This window comes from Salvelinus sp. IW2-2015, linkage group LG5, assembly GCF_002910315.2.
Source record: "Salvelinus sp. IW2-2015 linkage group LG5, ASM291031v2, whole genome shotgun sequence".
Taxonomy (NCBI): Eukaryota; Metazoa; Chordata; class Actinopteri; order Salmoniformes; family Salmonidae; genus Salvelinus; species Salvelinus sp. IW2-2015.
The window spans coordinates 31,626,422-31,648,911 of record NC_036844.1 but is presented as its reverse complement, the minus strand read 5'-3'; the positions used below and the strand labels follow the sequence as shown (position 1 = coordinate 31,648,911).

At 42.7% G+C, this 22,490-nt stretch overlaps 1 long non-coding RNA gene and 1 pseudogene across 1 annotated transcript in view; one reads left to right on the top strand and one right to left on the bottom strand.

The window, feature by feature from the left end:
- The window catches only part of LOC139027782 (uncharacterized), a 663,342-nt gene that overhangs the window by 453,849 nt on the left and 187,003 nt on the right, over nucleotides 1-22,490 (top strand). The gene's annotated exons all lie outside the window — the stretch shown is intronic.
- LOC111963723 (pro-neuregulin-2, membrane-bound isoform-like) overlaps nucleotides 1-22,490 on the bottom strand; it is a 189,230-nt pseudogene that overhangs the window by 64,877 nt on the left and 101,863 nt on the right.

Here is a 22,490-nt window from a genome sequence, read left to right as displayed (position 1 = left end):
CTCCTAACCCGGGCTCCAGCCCACACCAGTCCTCCTAACCCGGGCTCCAGCCCCAGCACCAGTCCTCCTAACCTGGGCTCCAGCCCCAGTCCTCCTAACCCGGGCTCCAGCCCCAGCACCAATCCTCCTAACCCGGGCTCCAGCCCCAGCACCAGTCCTCATAACCTGGACTCCAGCCCAGCACCAGTCCTCATAACCTGGACTCCAGTCCCAGCACCAATCCTCCTAACCTGGACTCCAGCCCCAGCACCAATCCTCATAACCTGGACTCACGCCCAGCACCAGTCCTCATAACCCGGGCTCCAGCCCAGCACCAGTCCTCCTAACCCGGGCTCCAGCCCCAGCACCAGTCCTCCTAACCCAGCTCTAGCCCCAGCACCAATCCTCCTAACCTGGACTCCATCCCCAGTCCTCCTAACCTGGACTCCATCCCCAGCACCAGTCCTCCTAACCCGGGCTCCAGCTCCAGCACCAGTCCTCCTAACCTGGGCGCCAGACCCAACCTAGTCTTAACTTCAGCTCTAGTTCCAACTTCAGACTCAGCTCTAGTTCCACTTCAGCTCTAGTTCCAACTTCAGCTCTAGTCCAACTTCAGCTCTAGTTCCAACTTCAGCTTCTAGTTCCAACTTCAGCTCCTAGTTCCAACTTCAGCTCTAGTTCCAACTTCAGCTCTAGTTCCAACTTCAGCTCTAGTTCCAACTTCAGCTCTAGTTCCAACTTCAGCTCTAGTTCCAACTTCAGCTCTAAGTTTCCAACTTCAGCTCTAGTTCCAACTTCAGCTCTAGTTCCAACTTCAGCTCAGTTTCCAACTTCAGCCTAGTTCCAACTTCAGCTCTAGTTCAACTTCAGCTCTAGTTCCAACTTCAGCTCTAGTTCCAACTTCAGCTCTAGTTCCAACTTCAGCTCTAGTTCCAACTTCAGCGTCTAGTTCCAACTTCAGCTCTAGTTCCAACTTCAGCTCTAGTTCCAACTTCAGCTCTAGTCCACTTCAGCTCTAGTTCCAACTTCAGCTCTAGTTCCACTTCAGCTCTAGTCCAACTCAGCTAGTTCCAACTTCAGCTCTAGTTCCAACTTCAGCTCTAGTTCCACTCAGCTCAGTCAACTTCAGCTCTAGTTCCAACTTCAGCTCTAGTTCCAACTTCAGCTCTAGTTCCAACTTCAGCTCTAGTTCCAACTTCAGCTCTATACTCACTCTAGACTTCAGCTCTAGTTCCAACTTCAGCTCTAGTTCCAACTTCAGCTCAGTTCCAACTTCAGCTCTAGTTCCAACTTCAGCTCTAGTTCCAACTTCAGCTCAGTTCCAACTTCAGCATCTATCTGTTCCAACTTCAGCTCTAGTTCACTTCACTCAGTTACTCAGCTCTAGTTCCAACTTCAGCCTCTAGTTCCAACTTCAGCTCTAGTTCCAACTTTAGCTCTAGTTCAACTTAGCTCTAGTTCCACTAGCTCTAGTTCCAACTTCAGCTCTAGTTCCAACTTCAGCTCTAGTTCCAACTTCAGCTCTAGACCTAAGCAGCTCAAACCCCTGTGCGTCACTGACCAACCGCGTAACGTAGAGTAGCTCCCTCAGGACTTCCCTCTCTCTTGCTATAGATAACAGGACCCAGAAAGGAATCCCCACACCGCACCAGCGACTGGGGAGACCACCATTAACAGGAGCAAAGGATGGGAAACAGGATGGGGGTAGGAGGACAGCGTGGCAGGCAAACTACAAAAGGCAACACTCCTGTGCGTTAAGCAGTGAATGGTAAATATATGTGTATTCCTCATCTGACCAGAGACACCTTCACGAGCCATAGTGCAACAAACCTCTGTTCAGACACACTGGGCCTGATCACAGAGTAGCAAGAGGTCAGAGGGTGCACAGGCCCCTGAATGACCAACTCAGTGGGAATCAAATCAAATCAAAATGTATTTTTCACGTGCGCCGAATACAACAGGTGTAGACCTTACAGTGAAATGCTTACTTACAGGCTCTAACCAATAGTGCAAAAAAAGGTGTTAGGTGAACAATAGGTAAGTAAAGAAATAAAAACAGTAAAAATACAGACTATATACAGTAGCGAGGCTATATACAGACACCGGTTAGTCAGGCTGATTGAGGTAGTAGTACATGTAGATATGGTTAAAGTGACTATGCATATATGATGAACAGAGAGTAGCAGTAGCGTAAAAGAGGGGTTGCGGGTGGTGGGTGGCGGGACACAATGCAGATAGCCCGGTTAGCCAATGTGCGGAGCACTGGTTGGTCGGTCCAATTGAGGTAGTATTTACATGAATGTTTGTTAAAGTGACTATGCATATATGATAAACAAGAGTAACAGCAGCGTAAAAAGAGGGGTTGGGTGGGGTGGCACACAATGCCAGTAGTCCGTGTAGCCTTTTGATTACCTATTCAAGATTTATAGCTTGGGGGTAAAAACGTTGGAGAAGCCTTTTTGTCCTAGACTCGGTAGTAGAGAGAACAGTCTATGACTGGGGGGCTGGGTCTTTGACGATTTTAGGCCTTCCTCTGACGCCGCCTGGTGTAGAGGTCCTGGATGGCAGGCAGCTTAGCCCAGTGATGTACTGGGCCGTACGCACTACCCTCTGTAGTGCCTTGCGTGAGAGGCCGAGCAATTGCTGTACCAGGCAGTGATGCAACCAGTCAGGATGCTCTCGATGTTGCAGCTGTAGAACCTTTTGAGGATCTCAGGACCCAGCCAAATCTTTTTAGTTTCTGAGGGGAATAGGCTTGCGTGCCCTTCACGACTGTCTTGTGTTTGGAGGATTCTAGTTTGTTGTTGATGTGGACACCAAGGAACTTGAAGCTCTCAACCTGCTCCACTACAGCCCCGTCGATGAGAATGGGGGCGTGCTCGGTCCTCCTTTTCCTGTAGTCCACAATCATCTCCTTAGTCTTGGTTACGTTGAGGGATAGGTTGTTATTCTGGCACCACCCGGCCAGGTCTCTGACCTCCTCCTTATAGGCTGTCTCGTCGTTGTCGGTGATCCGGCCTACCACTGTTGTGTTGTCTGCAAACTTAATGATGGTGTTGGAGTCGTACCTGGCCATGCAGTCGTGGGTGAACAGGGAGTACAGGAGGGGACTGAGCATGCACCCCTGTGGAGCTCCAGTGTTGAGGATCAGCGTGGCAGATGTGTTGTTACCTAACACTACCCTCACCACCTGGGGYCGGCCCGTCAGGAAGTCCAGGATCCAGCTGCAGAGGGAGGTGTTAAGTCCCAGGATCCTTAGCTTAGTGATGAGCTTTGAGGGTACTATGGTGTTGAACGCTGAGCTCTAGTCAATGAATAGCATTCTCACATAAGTTTTCCTTTTGTCCAGGTGGGAAAGGGCAGTGTGGAGTGCAATAGAGATTGCATCATTTGTGGATCTCTTTGGGCGATACGCAAATTGGAGAGGCTCTAGGGTTTCTGGGATAATGGTGTTGATGCGAGCCATTACCAACCTTTCAAAACACTTCATGTCTACACACGTGAGTGCTACGGGTCTGTAGTCATTTAGGCAGGTTGCCTTAGTGTTCTTGGGCACAGGGACTATGGTGGTCTGCTTGAAACATGTTGGTATTACAGACTCAATCAGGGACATGTTGAAAATATCAGTGAAGACACCTGCCAGTTGTCAGTGCACACATGCACACGCGCACACACACACACTAAAACCACCAAACCAGTGGCTAAAACAACAAAGCAGCCTGGTGCTTGTCTTTCTGTTAGGTTGTGTTGAAGTGAAGTGGGTCTATTTGTGGTGACTGAGGGTCCCTGTCAGGGTGTTCTCCCGTGGACTGTAAATACAGAGAGCTAGGCATGAATCTCCCTGAGTGAGGGCCTGCTCTACTCTGACATGGCAACTGCCGCTCGCCCACACCAATCAATGCCTATCGATTGACTTACAGGTACTTCACATTCAGTCACAGCTGCAGCTAACATCCCAGAAAGATTTTGAGTGTCATTTGAACCCAGTTAATCTGGTAATTTGTGTTGTCACGTTGACTGAGGTGTCTGTTTTTTACAACCAAGAGAAAGAAAGGGGGATTTATGTAGTTTAAAAAACGATGTTTCCTTACATTACAAAGAGATGTCAGGACTTTATGTAGTTTAAACAAACTATGTTTCCTTACATTACAAAGAGATGTCAGGACTTTATGTAGTTTAAGGAGAGTGCACTATTTTACACATGAAAAGTTATTAATAAACAAATGAGGCACATTTGGGCAGTCTTGATACCAAATTTTTAACAGAAATGCAATGGTTCATTGGATCATTAAATTTTTTGCACATACACAGCTGCCATCTAGTGGCCAAAATCTAAATTGCACCTGGGCTGGAGTAATACATTATGGTCTTTCTCTTGCATTTCAAAGATTGTACCAAAAAAATACAAAAGAACAGTTGGTTTTTTCTTTTTCTTTTCTTTTACCAGATCTATTGTGTTATATTCTCCTACATTCCTTTCACATTTCCACAAACGTCAAAGTGTTTCCTTTCAAATGGTACCAAGAATATGCATATCCTTGCTTCAGGGCCTGAGCTACAGGCAGTTAGATTTGGGTATGTCGTTTTTGGCGAAAATTGAAAAGGGGCAGATCCATAATTAAGAGGTTTTAAATACACTATGTTTCCTTACATTACAAAGAGAGATGTCAGGACTTTATGTAGTTTAAACAAACTACGTTTCCTTACATTACAAAGAGATGTCAGGACTTTATGTACTTTAAACAAACTACGTTTCCTTATATTACAAAGAGATTTCAGGACTTTATAGCAGGAAAAGAAAGAGAGTGATAAAATATAACAGCGAGACAGAGTGAAAGGGAAAAGCTAATAAGGAAACCTGTTTTTTTGTAAGAGCACAGCTGTATACGTGCAATAATATTACTCACTAGATGTTGATAGAGAAGTCATGAAGAAAAATATAGTTTTGTATGAGAGGGACAGGTGTGTTTGMCTTCAACATTTACATGGAGTGTGTGTGTGCAAACTGCTGCTGGTGGGCCCCAGCATGACTGATGAGGTTGGACCAATCAGCAGCCCAGCTGTGTTTTCCATCAACACATTCCTGGGAACTCACACACTCTCTCATTCTCTCTGTGGGGCTGTGAAGAGCGCCCCCTAGGGATACGACCCTCAGCTTGCGGACGCACGGGTACCTTGCAAAACGCTTATCACAACACAGCAGCCTGCAGGAGACACACAGGGGGGCCTCTCTCTCTCTCTCTCCTTCCCCTGCCATGTGGATCACTGTAACCTGCAGCAGTAACCACCACAGTACTGTACCAGTACTCATATAAACCTGTACTGTAGGGTTCTAGGTGAAACACATAAACCTGGTGGGTTCTAAGTAAAACACATAGACCTGGTGATTTCTAGGTAAAACACATAAACCTGGTGGTTTCTAGGTAAAACACACAAACCTGCTGGGTTCTAGGTAAAACACACAAACCTGGTGGGTTCTAGGTAAAACACACAAACCTGGTGGGTTCTAGTAAAACACACAAACCTGGTGGGTTCTAGTAAAACACACAAACCTGGTGGTTCTAGGTAAAACACATAAACCTGGTGGGTTTCTAGGTAAACACATAAACCTGGTGGGTTCTAAGTAAAACACATAAACCTGATGGGTTCTAAGTAAAAGACATAAACCTGGTGGGTTCTAGGTAAAATACACAAACCTGGTGGGTTTCTAGGTAAAATACAAAACCTGGTGGGTTCAAGTAAAATACATAAACCTGGTGGGTTCTAGGTAAAATACAAAACCTGGTGGTTCTAGGTAAAACACATGAACCTAGTGATTTCTAGGTAAAACACATAAACCTGGTGGGTTCTAGGTAAAACACACAAACCTGGTGGGTTCTAGGTAAAATACATAAACCTGGTGGGTTCTAGGTAAAACACATAAACCTAGTGGTTTCTAAGTAAAATTGTAGTGGTCTAGGTAAAACATAAACGTGTACTCTAGGGGTCTAGGTAAAACATAACCGTGTACTGTAGGGGTCTAGATAAAACATTAACTTGTACTGTAGGGGTCTAGGTAAAACACATAAACCTGGTGGCTTCTAGGTAAAACACATAAAACCTGCTGGGTTCTAGGTAAACACAAATAAACCTGGTGGGTTCTAAGTAAAACACATAAACCTGGTGGGTTCTAAGTAAAACACATAAACCTGGTGGGTTCTAAGTAAAACACATAAACCTGGTGGGTTCTAAGTAAAAACATAACCTGGTGATTTCTAGGTGAAACACATAAACCTGGTGGGTTCTAAGTAAAACACATAAACCTGGTGATTTCTAGGTAAAACACATAAACCTGGTGGGTTCTAAGTAAAATACATAAACCTGGTGGTTTCTAGTTAAAACACATAAAACCTGGTGGGTTCTAGATAAAACACATAAACCTGGTGGGTTCTAAGTAAAACACATAAACCTAGTGATTTCTAGGTAAAACACATAAACCTGGTGGGTTCTAGTAAAACACATAAACGGTGGGTCTTAAGTAAAACACATAAACCTAGTGGTTTCTAAGTAAAATTGTAGTGGTCTAGGTAAACATAAACTTGTACTCTAGGGGTCTAGGTAAAACATAACCGTGTACTGTAGGGGTCTAGATAAAACATTAACTTGTACTGTAGGGGTCTAGGTAAAACACACAAAAACCTGGTGGCTTCTAGGTAAACACATAAAACCTGCTGGGTTCTAGGTAAAACACACAAACCTAGTGGTTTCTAGGTAAAAACACACAAACCTGGTGGTTTCTAGGTAAAACACACACCCTGGTGGTTTCTAGGTAAAACACACAAACCTGGTGGTTTCTAGGTAAAAACACAAACCTGGTGGTTTCTAGGTAAACACATAAACCTGGTGGTTTCTAGGTAAAACACATAAACCTGGTGGTTTCTAGGTAAAATACATAAACCTGGTGGGTTCTAGGTAAAACACATACACCTGGTGGTTCTAAGTGAAACACATAAACCTAGTGATTTCTAGGTAAAACACTTAAACCTGGTGGGGTTCTAAGTAAAACACTTAAACCTGGTGGGTTCTAAGTAAAATACATAACCTGGTGGGTTCTAGGTAAAATACTAAACCTGGTGGGTTCTAGGTAAAAACATAAACCCGGTGGTTTCTAGATAAAAGACATAAACTGGTGGGTTCTAGGTAAAATACACAAACCTAGTGGTTTCTACGTAAAATTGTAATGTTCTAGTAAAACATTAACTTGTACTGTAGTGGTCTAGGTAAAAACATTAACTTTTACTGTAGGGGTCTAGGTAAACAACTTTGTACTGTAGGGTTCTAGGTAAAAACATTAACTTGTACTGTAGGGGTCTAGGTAAAACATTAACTTGTACATTAGGGGTCTAGGTACAACATAACCGTGTACTGTAGGGGTCTAGGTAAAACATTAACTTGTACTGTAGGGGTCTAGAAAAACATAACTTGTACTGTGTGGTCTAGGTAAACATTAACTTGTACTGTAGGGGTCTAGGTAAAACATTAACTTGTACTGTAGGGGTCTAGGTAAAACATTAACTTGTACTGTAGGGGTCTAGGTAAAACATTAACTTGTACTGTAGGGGTCTAGGTAAAACATTAACTTGTACTGTAGGGGTCTAGGTAAAACATTAACTTGTACTTTAGGGTGTCTAGGTAAACATTAACTTGTACTTAGGGGTCTAGGTACAACATTAAACTTGTAATGTGGGGTCTAGGTAAAACATTAACTTGTACTGTAGGGGTCTAGGTAAAACATTAACTTGTACTGTAGGGTCTAGGTAAAACATTAACTTGTACTGTAGGGTCTAGGTAAAAACATTAACTTGTACTGTAGGGGTCTAGGTAAAACATTAACTTGTACTGTAGGGGTCTAGGTAAAACATTAACTTGTTACTGTAGGGGTCTAGGTAAAACATTAACTTGTACTGTAGGGGTCTAGGTAAAACGTTAACTTCTACAGTAGGGGTCTAGGTAAAACATTAACTTGTACTGTAGGGGTCTAGGTAAAACATTAACTTGTACTGTAGGGGTCTAGGTAAAACATAACCGTGTACTGTAGGGGTCAAGGTAAAACATAAACTTGTACATTAGGGGTCTAGGTAAGTCGTAGCTTAGAAGGGAGGTGAAGCCAGCGAGCAGTTGGCCTCCCTTGATAAAAAAAACTGTAAAATAATAGCCAATCAGCATTGAGCTAAACTGACTGAGCTCAACTGTGACTGGTCCTGGCACATCCAAAAAAAGTGTCAAGAGAAGCCAGTTTYGGTTTGGCTTCACTCCTGTCATATCACATTGAGATAAATACGTCCTTGACAGAAACAACTTGAATTCATSCATCTCGTTGTGTTGTTGTCCTCCGGTGGATAGCTAGCTAAAATCAACCCTTTCCTAAATGAGCCATGGATGTAAATTTGGGCTTGTGGTTTTACTTAATTCTCCGTACTGGTCAAACATTATAATGACYATTCTGATCCAACCATAGATTCATACATTGTGCCCGTGGACTTGGGGGGATGGAATTTCAATAAGTAGCTAGATTTAGAAGGCTAATGTTAACTAGTTAACATTGCCCATGAAGGAAGCTAGGCTAGCGAGCAAGCATTTTAGCCAGGTAGCCTAGGACAAAAAAAGTGTGTACTGTATGACAGAGTCATAGACCGTTTCGTCAACATGAAAGTGAGGAGGATGGCATTGGCGGTAAGGAGTGTCCAGTGAGTCCAATCTTGGTTTGGGCAAACTCTCAAAATGTTTTTTAGATAGATGCTAGCAAGCCACTACATAAGACAACACAACACTTAAACAATACATTAATTGCCCTATAACAGTGACTAACAGTGCCCACAAACTGTTAGGGCCTACATAAAGCTGTCCCAACAGCAGATCTTTCTTTTCAGCACCATGGAGTGTATCCTTTCCACCTCTACACCTGGCTAACAGCGGAGCCTTGTCTGGAAGTGAAACAGTTCATTCAGCCTCATTTAGGCCTTTAGAAAAAACAACATACCTGATATGGCTGACTTGCTTAAACAAATGTGGTTTCTATTGACAATTGAGATGTACAAACTATGGCATAAGGGAATGATGAGCGGATAAGAGGCAATCRGTAATTTCGATTAAGACATTAATGAGCGAGCTAAGACAGACGTAGTCAATATAATTATTTGTTCAGCACTTTTGAAGTGCACAGCTACAGAATTCAGAAAATGGGCCATTCTTACAGTATTCTCCCTGTAGACCAAGTCAGAACCATAGGCTAAGTTATAAGGGAGAAAGGGACCAAATTATTAGGGTGAGGCATACGGGCTACTAACAGCTTACTACACAACATACACTTAGTATTACTTTCTTAGCTACAGTATACATATCTCCCTGGCATACTGTATTACATAATTTATGCAGCAACATACAATACATTTTTGAACTCATCGTTGTGCTGTGCTCACTTGAACAGGAAGGTGGTACGGCGGTCCTTCTTGTGGGCAAATTTTGTCATGAAACTTTGTCATAAAAGTCTGTCATTCTCTGGATTTATGGTGCTTTCAAGACAAATGTGAACTCTGAAAAAACAAGGTCCAATCATGACGTCAGTGATCTTCAGGTCACTAGGGCTCTAAAAAGAGGCACGAGTTCCCGACTTGGAATATCGAGTTGGATGACCGATAAGAAAATATTTTCCCAGTCAGAGCTAGTTTTTTTCAGAGTTCACAGTTGTCTTGAACTCACTGAAGTCTGAGATTTCCCAGTTCCAAGTTTCCAGTTGTTTTGAATGCGMCAGAAGTCATGCTGGATTGATCACATGACAAACGTATTTAACCTTTTCTGGCTCATGGTGTTACGTGTGAATATTTATCCTTTTAAGCTTGGAAAAGAGACCCTTAAACCCAGACTTGGACCACACACCCTCTCCACCGAGTAGCAGGGGAATCAAAATAGTGATTGCTTTGCAACGCTTGCAGTTAGCCAATAATTCCTTCCAAACCACTCATTGTTGAATTTGCGACTTCCAACTTGTTTTGTAATGTTTGTGTTTTATGGCCAATGAGCACCAATACGTTTTATCTATAATTTCTCTTCATAGGATTGAAGGATTGAAAAGGATTTGCCAGTAGATTGTGGACGTGATTCATGATGATGACTACTTGTCTAGCTTGCTAGCTAAGATTTTGAAAGTATGATGTTGACATGATCAGTCCAATCAAAGGTACGGTAGATATAACGTGATTTGACATCATTTTTTCTGTGGCCAATGACCTTGAGCCTTCTAGGATGGGCACTTCTAATGTAAATCTATGGCAGCACCCAAAGGGGCTTGAACTTTACATCTCTCTGTAGATTTTGCGGTGACGTAGTGTCCCCATGAGTGAAWWWWTMTTTTACATTGTTTGCAAACTGATATGTGACATGTATTAATGCCAAAATAACGTGCAAAACAGGCAACCAAATGACAGGTTGCTACTGGGTGAGTCAACATGCTTTTCTACTTGCACCCACACGCACGCACACACACACACACAAATCTGAACCATGGACAGCCACATCATATTTAGGTTACGTTGATTGGACTAAATTGTTTTCGGTATCTTTTAGTTGTCACTGTATTAGAATAAGCATAGGTGATTTGATGATGTTGAAATGTTAATGTTAAAATAGTGGAGGCAGCTCSTGCTTTCTTTGTGACTTGCGGTAACTCTCCGTGGTTCTAAATCAATAGTTGTTTAGTCGTCTGAAAATGTCGGAAACATTAACTTGCTAGACCATGCTGTAGGTCATGTAACTGTTTGTTACATTTAAATTGTAGCTTTATTTAACTAGGCAAGTCAGTTAAGAACAAATTCTTACTTACAATGATGGCCTACACCGGCCAAACCCGGAGGACGCTGGGCCAATTGTGCGCCGCCCTATGGGACTCCCAATCACGGCTGGTTGTGATACAGCCTGGATTTGAACCAGGGTGTCTGTAGTGACACCTRTAGCCATGAGATGCGCTGCCTTAAACCGCTGCACCAGTCAGGAGCCCACAATATGCTTTGCGGACTTCATCAGAGAGAGGTTGCTCTCCAGTTTTAGGCCTATATATCACGGTCGCATATGAACTAACAGGTTATAGAGTAAACAACACAATTATCACAACACATAGGTTGTAATATGMCTTTTTTTGTTTTTGGGCTCGGTTTCCCCAGTGAATTTACCCACGCACCACTACTGCGCTAGACCAAAATAGTGATGGACCAAGTAAATCAATAAACCCAGCCACCTACTCTGCCYTCTGTGTGCAGTAGAACAATAATTGCCACTTTGTCCATTTACAATGTGTGTTTGTTTTTCCTGGTGAAAACAGTGACGTTGGTAAAAATCTCCACAGAAGAGCAGCAATTGGATATCATCGGCATACTGCACAGTTGGCACAGTGCCACCATACAACACACTTTCCCCTCATTATAAACATGCATGAGAAGAGCAAGTTCACTGTCCGTGCAGTTTTTACAGAAAACACAACAGTTGTTTTTTCCAACACCAGATTTGTGAAACARGTTCTGCACCTCTCGGCTCTTCCTATCAGGTGAGTGGCACTAGTTTGGTGTTGCATGGTTACATTGGTAAATCAAATAGCTTGTAAAAATMTGTATTGACAAAAGGCCATTCATTTAGTATGAATAAAGGCCATTTATTCATTTAGTATGAATACAGGTCATTTATTGTCTAGTTCTAGGGTCTATGTAAAGAAATATGGAGTAGCCCCACAATAACTACAGGGGTTTACAATACTGCTCATCTGTAAATCTCACTAACTCCATTTCCCATCTCTCARGTCTTGTTAAATCATGAATCCAGATTCCAGATTGCTCAAGTGGTTAGAGGTCAGCCAWTCAGCAGTCAGGGCTTGAACCACCCAGTTTATAATGGTGTTTAGTGAGCTCCAGTTACCTCAGATATCAACATAGGACTGTGCTTCAGGTTGGTCAGGCTCAGACAGTCTGAGTGATACTCCGCATCAGATAAGTTACCAGCAGCACAGCTCACAGCTAATTATTCATCTGGTTGTGGTTACAACCTTTCATCCACTGTAACATAGTGATCATTGCCTTGTAAAACAGAAAATATATTTAGTGGGTCTGCTTCACTGTGAACTGGCCCGTCCACAAGATCACAAGCTACGTCCAGCCTGCCCTCTCCCTGTTTTTGACCTGTGACCTTACAGCCTCGGACCACATGCACATGCACAGACAGACCCCCATGGTCAAGGCCCTCCCCAGCGGCTGACCCTAGACAGGGAGAGGAGCCATAGGCTCGCACAGTGGAGCAGTCTGGGGCTGGAGGGAGGGAGGACAGCATGTGTTGGGGCTGGTTTCTCAGGGCCTGCCTCCGACAGAGCAGTCAGTATCCAGAGGCACCACTATTGGTTCCCTCTGGGGAGAGAAATGATAGTGCTGGGGAGAGGAGCTGTTTGTCTTCATTACCCATAGGCCCTAGAGCTCATGGACACACACACAACCACACCACACCCACACACACACACACACACACACACGACACACACAACACACACACACACACACAACACACAACACACACACACACACACACACCACACACACACACACACCACACACACACACACACACTTCGCCTCCCCCTCTGTGTTCACCCTTGTTCAACCTTTATGGGAGAGCAAAACCGGAGTGACGGCCAACATTACTAACAATCCCAATTACTGTAGACAATTATCTGAAAAAGCTTGTATGAATGTGTGTGTGTGTCTGGAGTGAGGTGACACGGTGAGGGTGTAGGTTCAGGAAGAGATGTGACATAATGCTACTAGTGGTAATGGTGAGAGAAACCCTGTGTTACTGGCTGCCTCTGGACAAAGCCTGCAAACTCTGACTGCGTTCTAAAATGGGTGTGAAACAGTCTCCTCTGCAAAGCAGCTGGGTCTCCTCCTCATCTCTCTATCTCTCTCTCTCTCTCTCTCTCCCATTACTCTGTCTCTCCCTTTACACTCTCTCTCTCGCTCCCCCTTTCCCTCACTCACTCCTTTCCTCCATCTACCTTGCTTTCTCTCAGTCACTCTCTCACTCTCTAGCTTTTGCTGCCTCCTTCATCTTTCTCTCTCTCCTAGCAGGCACACATACACAGATAATACTGCGGCTACATACTGCTATAGCAACACACTGCAGCAGCCAGGCATACACCACTGCAGCCTTTCACCAGAGTAGCCATTTCTCTCATGACCTTAGGATGAATAGCAACCCAGGCAGCTTCTCAAATCAATCATATTCCTCTGTTCACATCAACAACAACGCATATTGTACCTGCAAAAATATATAAATAAATCCTATTATTACAGAAAAGATGACACAGGAAAAGACGACCCAGGAAAACAGACACTACAGAAGGCTATATCTTATCACACACATTCAATACAATGCATTCTGATTCTGCATTCTTCATTCTTCATTCTTCGCATTCTCCATTCTCATCTGCATTCTTGCATTCTGCATTTCTGCATTCTGCATTCTGCATTCTTCATTTCTGCATTCTGCATTCTTCATTCTTCATTCTTCATTCTCATCTGCATTCTTCATCTGCATCTTCATCTTCATTCTTCATTCTTCATTCTTCATTTGCATTCATTCTTCATTCTGCATTCTTCATTCTGCATCTTCATTCTGCATTCCATTCCTTCATCCTTCATCCTTCTTCTCATTCTGCATTCTCATTCTGCATTCTTCTCGCTTCTTCTGCATTCTGCATTCTGCATTCTGCATTCTTCATTCTGCATTTCTGCATTCTTCATTCTGCATTCTGCATTTGCATTCTGCATTCTTTCATTCTTCATCTCATTCTTCATTCTTTCATTCTTCATCTTCATTCTGCATTCTCATTTTTCATTCTTCATTCTGCATTCTTTCTTCTTCTTCGCATTCTTCATTCCGCATTCATTCATTCTGCATTCTTCTTCTTCATTCTTGCATTCTTCATTTCTTCTGCATTCTTCATTCTGCATTCTTCATTCTTCATTCTCATTCTTCTTCTTCATTCTTCATTCTGCATTCTTGCATTCTTCATTCTGCATTCTTCATTCTTCATTCTTTCATTCTTCATTCTGCATTCTGCATTCTGCATTCTGCATTTCTTCTCATTCTTTCATTCTTCATTCTGCATTCTTCATTCTTCCTTCTGCATTCTGCATTTTGCATTCTTCATTCTGCATTCTTTCTTCTGCATTCTTCATTCTTCATTCTGCATTCTCATTCATTCTTATTCTGCTTCTTCTTCTTCATTCTTCATTCTGCATTCGCATTCTTCTTCCTGCATTCTTCCATTCTGCATTCCGCATTCATTCATTCTTCATTCTTGCATTCTTCATTCTTCATTCTGCATTCTTCATTCTTGCATTCTTCATTCTGCATTCTTCATTCTGATTCTTTCTTATTCATTCTGCATCTTCATTCCTTCATTCTCATTCTTCATTCTTCATTCTTCATCTGCATTCCGCATCTCTTCTTTCTGCATTCTTCATTCTTCATTTTCATTCGCATTCTTCATTCTGCATTCTGCATTCTGCATTCGCATTCGGCATTCTTCATCTGCATTCTTCATTCTGCATTCTTCATTCTGCATTCTTCATTCATTCATTCATTCATTCAGGTATTTTTTATTTTTTTTGCCAACTCTGTTCATATCAAGCTTCCTGCCTAATTGTTGGCTAAACACAGCAAAATACAGTCGGTTTACCTCCCTTCATCATATTTGCTGCAATTTCTTTATTGATATCGTCTGGGTGAGCCTGTGGACATACCACCCTGATACGCCCTGTCTCGCCGCCTGCCTTACCTCCCCTCCAGAGCAAGACACACACACACACACACACACACACACACACACACACTTCCCCTGTGCAGCAAATCACTCATTCTGCCACAAGACAGAGAAGACAGTTACACCGCTGTTGGGAAGAATGAGGAGAAGAGATTACAGACATTACAGAGCTCACCTAAAAAACCCATATGCCACTGGTTGAGAGAAATTGTCATTGTTTTTGGGCAGAATTATGTGAGGTTTTATGTGTTGTTGCAGGTGCGTCTTGGTCAGTTTAGCACAGAAAATGCCATCCTCATCAATCTGTCGCAATTGGCGGCCACCTAATCCTGCCTAATTGGCGGGCGGGCCGTGATCTTGACAATATCCAACACGCCATCTCTTTGCTCATACATGTTCCAGCCATACACTCTGCATCATGCCAGTATTCCCTCTTCTCTGACAGACAGGCCATGGCTCAGTACTCACTGCTTTGGACATGAACAGTGCTCGTGGAGTTGGAGTTCCCCAGAAGGTTCTCTGCCACACACGTGTAATTCCCAGAATCCTCCAGCTTGGCTCTGCTGATCTGGACCCTGGAGTTCTTCCTGTGGCAGACACAAACAGTTGACCCAGGGGAACCAAAATGACATGGAAACACAACAAGTGTCTGGGGACAGAGGACGACAACACAACAGGGGTAGAAGAACCTACTGTAGCCTAGCAACAAAAACTGGGAGTCGCCATACAAACCAGATTAGAGCGGGATAGAAGCCAGTTAGTCAGAGTCGATTTTGATGCAGTTTGTAATTTCAGCAGGTAAGAATTTACAGGAAGGTAAAGATTTGCAATATGGAACACTGAGGAATCTAGGGCCCATCCTATTCATCAACCCAGTAACCAACTTTAATTTAAAAGGCCACCTAGTCGCTAAACACTTCTACGCTGCAAAGTATACTTTCTGTTATTTCACTAATGAAGGAATTTGCTCATAAATCCCTGGCATACTCTCATAAATAATGTGTCTCTGTGTTGATGTTTCACTTTCGAAAATGCTTTTCATCCTTTGGGTCAGCTGCTAAAAGCATTAGGAGAAAACTACTGAAGGAGAAATTTCTGCCATGCAGTGACTTGACATTTGTCTGTTTTGCTAATACTACCACATGCTAAATATATTAGGAGCTTCAAGGGATTGTAGATGGACTCACTGGCTGGACTTTATTTTGACCTCTCTGCTTTTCTTGAGCTCACTGCCATCTTTGAACCATTTGTAGGTAGGGCTGGGGTTTCCTGTAGCCTCACACTTGACCGTGAGCCTGCTCCCCTCATCCACCATCAGGTTCCTCAACCGCTTCAATTTTGGGGCATTAGCTAAACACAGAGAGAGAAAGAGGTGATATTAGACATTTTGAAATTAAATGGGACTCGCTTGAAATGGGTTTAAGACAAGAGACGGAGAGAGAGAAAGKGAGACAGAGAAAGAGAAAACCTTTTGTGTATCGTGTTTACTGTTAATGTTTGATTGTTTTTGTCTTTCTTTTGTTTAAGTTTCTTTGTTGGTTTTTGTCATTTCACTTGCTTTGGCAATGTTAACACATTTCCCATGCCAATAAAGCCCCTTTGAATTGAAATGAGAGCGAGAGAGGGAGATGRGGAGAGAGAGGGGGAGGTACACAGAGACCCAGAAAGACAGAAGGAGAATCTCAATTGCATACTCCTCATGTCCTCTCTCCTCGCCTCCTCAAAACTCATTGGAAGAGAAGGACAGAGGGGAGGGACCTCTGGCTTTCTTAACATTGCCAAAGCAAGTGAAAAAAACAATAAACAAAACAACAATGACAAAAAKCAACTGAGATTCTCCCAGAGACACAGAAAGACACAGAAAGACAGACATGTCATGTCACCAAGAGCTCAGTCATCATCTCTCTTGTATAGCCAGATGAGGTCACCAGAGCTCAGCATCTCTCATATCTCTAGACAAAGTCAGAATCACTGTCAAAGAGGATACATTTTTACATTGTCTTTAATCGAGAAGCTAGTTTCAGTTTTTATGAACGCTTGAAGCGGTATGCTTCAAGCATTCACAACTGAATGGAACAAAAAAGCTATTTGGAATGATATGCTTCAAAGAACACAAGACATAACTGAACCTAATACCAGAAAAGGAATGAACTGCTCTCAGAATGCAATATCCTCTCAGAACTGCTCTCAGAATGCGGTATTGCTGCTCAGCATGCTCTCGCTCTCAGAATGCGGTATGCTCTAAGAACTGCTCTCAGAATGCGGTATGCTCTACAGAACTGCTCTCAGAATGCGGTATGCTCTAAGAACTGCTCTCAGAATGCGGTATGCTCTAAGAACTGCTCTCAGAATGCGGTATGCTCTAAGAACTGCTCTCAGAATGCGATATGCTCTAAGAACTGCTCTCAGAATGCGAATGGCCTCGAAGAACTGCTCTCAGAACGCGATATGCTCTAAGAACTGCTCTCAGAACGCGATATGCTCTAAGAACTGCTCTCAGAATGCGGTATGCTCTAAGAACTGCTCTCAGAATGTGATATGCTCTAAGATCTGCTCTCAGAATGCGTTTTGCTCTAAGAACTGCTCTCAGAATGCAGTATGCTCTAAGAATTCCTCTCAGATTGAGATATGCTCTCAGAACTGCTCTCAGAATGCGGTATGCTCTAAGACTGCTCTCAGAATTGATATGCTCTAAGAATTCCTTTCAGAATGCGGTATGCTCTCAGACTGCTCTCAGAATGCGGTATGCTCTAAGAACTGCTCTAGAATGCGGTATGCTCTAAGAACGCTCTCAGAATGCGGTATGCTCTAAGAACTGCTCTCAGAATGCGGTATGCTCTAAGAACTGCTCTCAGAATGCGGTATGCTCTAAGAACTGCTCTCAGAATGCGATATGCTCTAAGAATGCTCAGAACGCGATATGCTCTAAGAACTGCTCTCAGAACGCGATATGCTCTAAGAACTGCTCTCAGAACGCGATTGCTCTAAGAACTGCTCTCAGAACGCGATATGCTCTAAGACTGCTCTCAGCAGCGATATGCTCGAAGAACTGCTCTCAGAACGCGATATGCTCGAAGAACTGCTCTCAGAACGCGATATGCTCGAAGAACTGCTCTCAGAACGCGATATGCTCGAAGAACTGCTCTCAGAACGCGATATGCTCGAAGAACTGCTCTCAGAACGCGATATGCTCGAAGAACTGCTCTCAGAAACGCGATATGCTCGAAGAACTGCTCTCAGAACGCGATATGCTCGAAGAACTGCCTCTCAGAATGCGATATGCTCGAAGAACTGCTCTCAGAATGCGATATGCTCTAAGAACTGCTTCTCAGAATGCGATATGCTCTAAGAACTGCTCTCAGAATGCGATTTGCTCTAAGAACTGCTCTCAGAATGCAGTATGCTCTAAGAATTCCTCTCAGATTGAGATATGCTCTCAGACTGCTCTCAGAATGCGATATGCTCTAGAACTGCTCTCAGAATGCGATATGCTCTAAGAACTGCTCTCAGAATGCGATATGCTCTAAGAACTGCTCTCAGAATGCGATATGCTCTAAGAACTGCTCTCAGAATGCGATATGCTCTAAGAACTGCTATCAGAATGCGATATACTCGAAGAACTGCTCTCAGAATGCGATATGCTCTAAGAACTGCTCTCAGAATGCGATATGCTCTAAGAACTGCTCTCAGAATGCGATATGCTCTCAGATCTGCTCTCAGAATGCAATATGCTCGAAGAACTGCTCTCAGAATGCAATATGCTCTAAGAACTGCTCTCAGAATGCATATGCTCTAAGAACTGCAATATGCTCTAAGAACTGCTTTCAGAATGCGATATGCTCTATGATCTGCTCTCAGAAAGCGATATGCTCTAGGAACTGCTCTCAGAAAGCGATATGCTCTAGGAACTGCTCTCAGAAGCGATATGCTTCTAAGATCTGCTCTCAGAATGCGATATGCTCTAAGAACTGCTCTCAGAATGCGATATGCTCTAAGAACTGCTCTCAGAATGCGATATGCTCTAAGAACTGCTCTCAGAATGCGATATGCTCTAAGAACTGCTTTCAGAATGCGATATGCTCTAAGAACTGCTCTCAGAATGCGATATGCTCTAGGAACTGCTCTCAGAATGCGATATGCTCTAGGAACTGCTCTCAGAAAGCGATATGCTCTAAGAACTGCTATCAGAATGCGATATACTCGAAGAACTGCTCTCAGAATGCGATATGCTCTAAGAACTGCTTTCAGAATGCGATATGCTCTAAGAACTGCTCTCAGAATGCGATATGCTCTAGGAACTGCTCTCAGAAAGCGATATGCTCTAGGAACTGCTCTCAGAAAGCGATATGCTCTAAGAACTGCTATCAGAATGCGATATACTCGAAGAACTGCTCTCAGAATGCGATATGCTCTAAGAACTGCTCTCAGAATGCGATATGCTCAAGAACTGCTCTCAGAATGCGATATGCTCTCAGATCTGCTCTCAGAATGCGATATGCTCTAAGAACTGCTCTCAGAATGCAATATGCTCGAAGAACTGCTCTCAGAATGCAATATGCTCTAAGAACTGCTCTCAGATGCAATATGCTCTAGAACTGCTTTCAGAATGCGATATGCTCTAAGAACTGCTCTCAGAATGCGATATGCTCTATGATCTGCCTCAGAAAGCGATATGCTCTAGGAACTGCTCTCAGAAAGCGATATGCTCTAAGATTGCTCTCAGAATGCGATATGCTCTAAGAACTGCTCTCAGAATGCGATATGCTCTAAGAACTGCTCTCAGAATGCGATATGCTCTAAGAACTGCTCTCAGAAGCGATATGCTCTAAGAACTGCTTTCAGAATGCGATATGCTCTAAGAACTGCTCTCAGAATGCGATATGCTCTAGGAACTGCTCTCAGAATGCGATATGCTCTATCTGCTCAGAAAGCGATTGCTCTATTGCTCTCAGAAAGCGATATGCTCTAGGAACTGCTCTCAGAAAGCGATATGCTCTAAGATCTGCTCTCAGAATGCGATATGCTCTAAGAACTGCTCTCAGAATGCGATATGCTCTAAGAACTGCTCTCAGAATGCGATATGCTCTAAGAACTGTTCCAGAATGTGTTATGCTCTTAGAAAGAAATACAATACCCACTAATTGTTGCTCAGACTTCTACATTTTAAACCCCTATTTATTTATTTCTCTACTTATTTTGTCTATATTGCGCCATTTTTGTAATCCATAGATTGACAGAAAAGTATTGTTAAGGATGTTGCTAGATGTGCACTCAAGAAGGAAATGACCACATGTTGTTAAATGCACTCAAAAAGGAAGAGGAAGCATACGCGTATCACTTACATGTCTGTTAATTACTTTTCATTACCATGTATGAAGCTACTTATTTCATGTCTATCTCACCGTAGACACAAATTTTATCGTTAGCTGCCACTCTGTTAGCACATATAGTGCATTCATAAAGTATTCACACCCCTTGACTTTCTCCACATTTTGTTGTGTTACAGCCTGAATTAAAATGGATACAATTTAGATTTTTTTTGTCACACAATAGCCAATAATGTGGAATTATGTTTTTACAAATTCTTATAAATTTGTCAATATGAAAAGCTGAAATGTCTTGACTCAATAAGTATTCAACCACTTTGTCATGGCAAGACAAAAGTGCAATAGTGTTTAACATGATTTCTGAATGACTGCCTCATCTCTGTACCCCACACATACTGTACAATTATCTGTAAGGTCCATCAGTCGAGGAGTGAATTTCAAACACAGATTCAACCACAAGACAAGGGGGGTTTCCAACGACTCGCAAAGAAGGGCAGCTATTGGTAGATGGGTAAAAATAAAAGAAGCAGACATTGAATATCCCTTTGAGCATGGTGAAGTTATTACACTTAGTTATTATTACACTTTGGACTACAAAGATACAGGTGTTCTTCCTAACTCAGTTGCCAGAGAAGAAGGAAACCACTCAGAGACTTCCCCATGAGGCCAGTGGTGCCTTTAAAACAATTACAGAGTTTAATGGCTGTGATAGGAGAAAACTGAGGAAGTATCAACAAAATTGTAGATACTCCACAATACTAACGTCATTGACAGAGTGAAAAGAAGGAAGCCTGTACAGAATACAAATATTCAAAACATGCATCCTGTTTCAAATAAGGCACTAAAGTAAAACTGCAAAGATAATGGCAAAGAAATGAACTTTGTGTCCTGAATACAAAAGCATTATATTTGGGGCAATCCAAAAACAACATATTACTAGAGTCACTCTCCATATTTTCAAGCATGGTGGTGGCTGCATCATGTTATGGTATGCCTGTCATAGACAAGGACTAGGGAGTTTATTTTAGGATAAAATGAAGGGAATAGAGCTAAGCACATGCTGAATCCTAGAGGGAACATGGTTCAATCTGCTTTCCAACAGACACGGGGAGACAATTCACCTTTCAGCAGGACATAACCTCAAACACAAGCCCAGCAAGTTGCTTACCATGACATTGAATGTTCCTGTCTATCAATGATCAACAACCAAATTGACAGAGCTTGAATAATGTGCAAATATTGTACAATCCTGGTGTGCAAAGCCATTAGAAACTTACCCAGAAAGACGCTGCCAGGTGATTCTAACATGTATTGACTCAGGGGTGTCAATACTTACGTAAATTCATATTTCTGTATTTCTTTTTATATACATTTGCAAAATTTCTAAAACACGTTGTCACTTTGTCATTATGGGGTATTGTGTGTAGATGGGTGAGAGAAAAAATGGAATCAATTTAATTCAGGCTGTAATACAACAAAATGTGAAATAAGTCAAGCGGTATGAATATTTCTGAAGTCACCTTACCCTATACATATCTACCTCCATCACTCCAGTATCCCTGTCACCTTACCCCTATACATGTCACGATCGTGTGGAGAGACGGATCAAGGCGCAGCGTGATATTGATACATCTTCTCTTTATTAATGAAGATGAATGACACGACACACTTTAACAAACTAACAACAAAAAACAAACGACCGTGAAGCTAAATAACGTAAGTGCACAGACAAGCAACAAACGTTCTACATAGACAATTACCCACAACCACCTAAAGCCTATGGCTACCTTAAATATGGCTCCCAATCAGAGACAACAATAACCAGCTGTCTCTGATTGAGAACCAATCAGGCAACCATAGACTTTCCTAAACAACTACACTCAACCATAGACAATTCTAAACACCTACACTGAACACAACCCCATCTACTCTATGAAACCCCTCAACCATACAACCACACTAGACAATACAAAAACAACATACTAACCCATGTCACACCCTGACCTAACTAAAATACTAATGAAAACAAAGATAACTAAGGCCAGGGTGTGACATAACATATCTACCTCCATCACTCCAGTATCCCTGTCACTTACCCTATACATATCTACCTCCATCACTCCAGTATCCCTGTACCTTACCCCTATACATATCTACCTCCATCACTCCAGTATCCCTGTCACCTTACCCCTATACATATCTACCTCCATCACTCCAGTGTCCCTGTCCCCTTACCCCTATACATATCTCCTCCATCCTCCAGTATCCCTGTCACCTTACCCCTATACATATCTACCTCCATCACTCCAGTGTCCCTGTCCCCTTACCCCTATACATATCTACTCCATC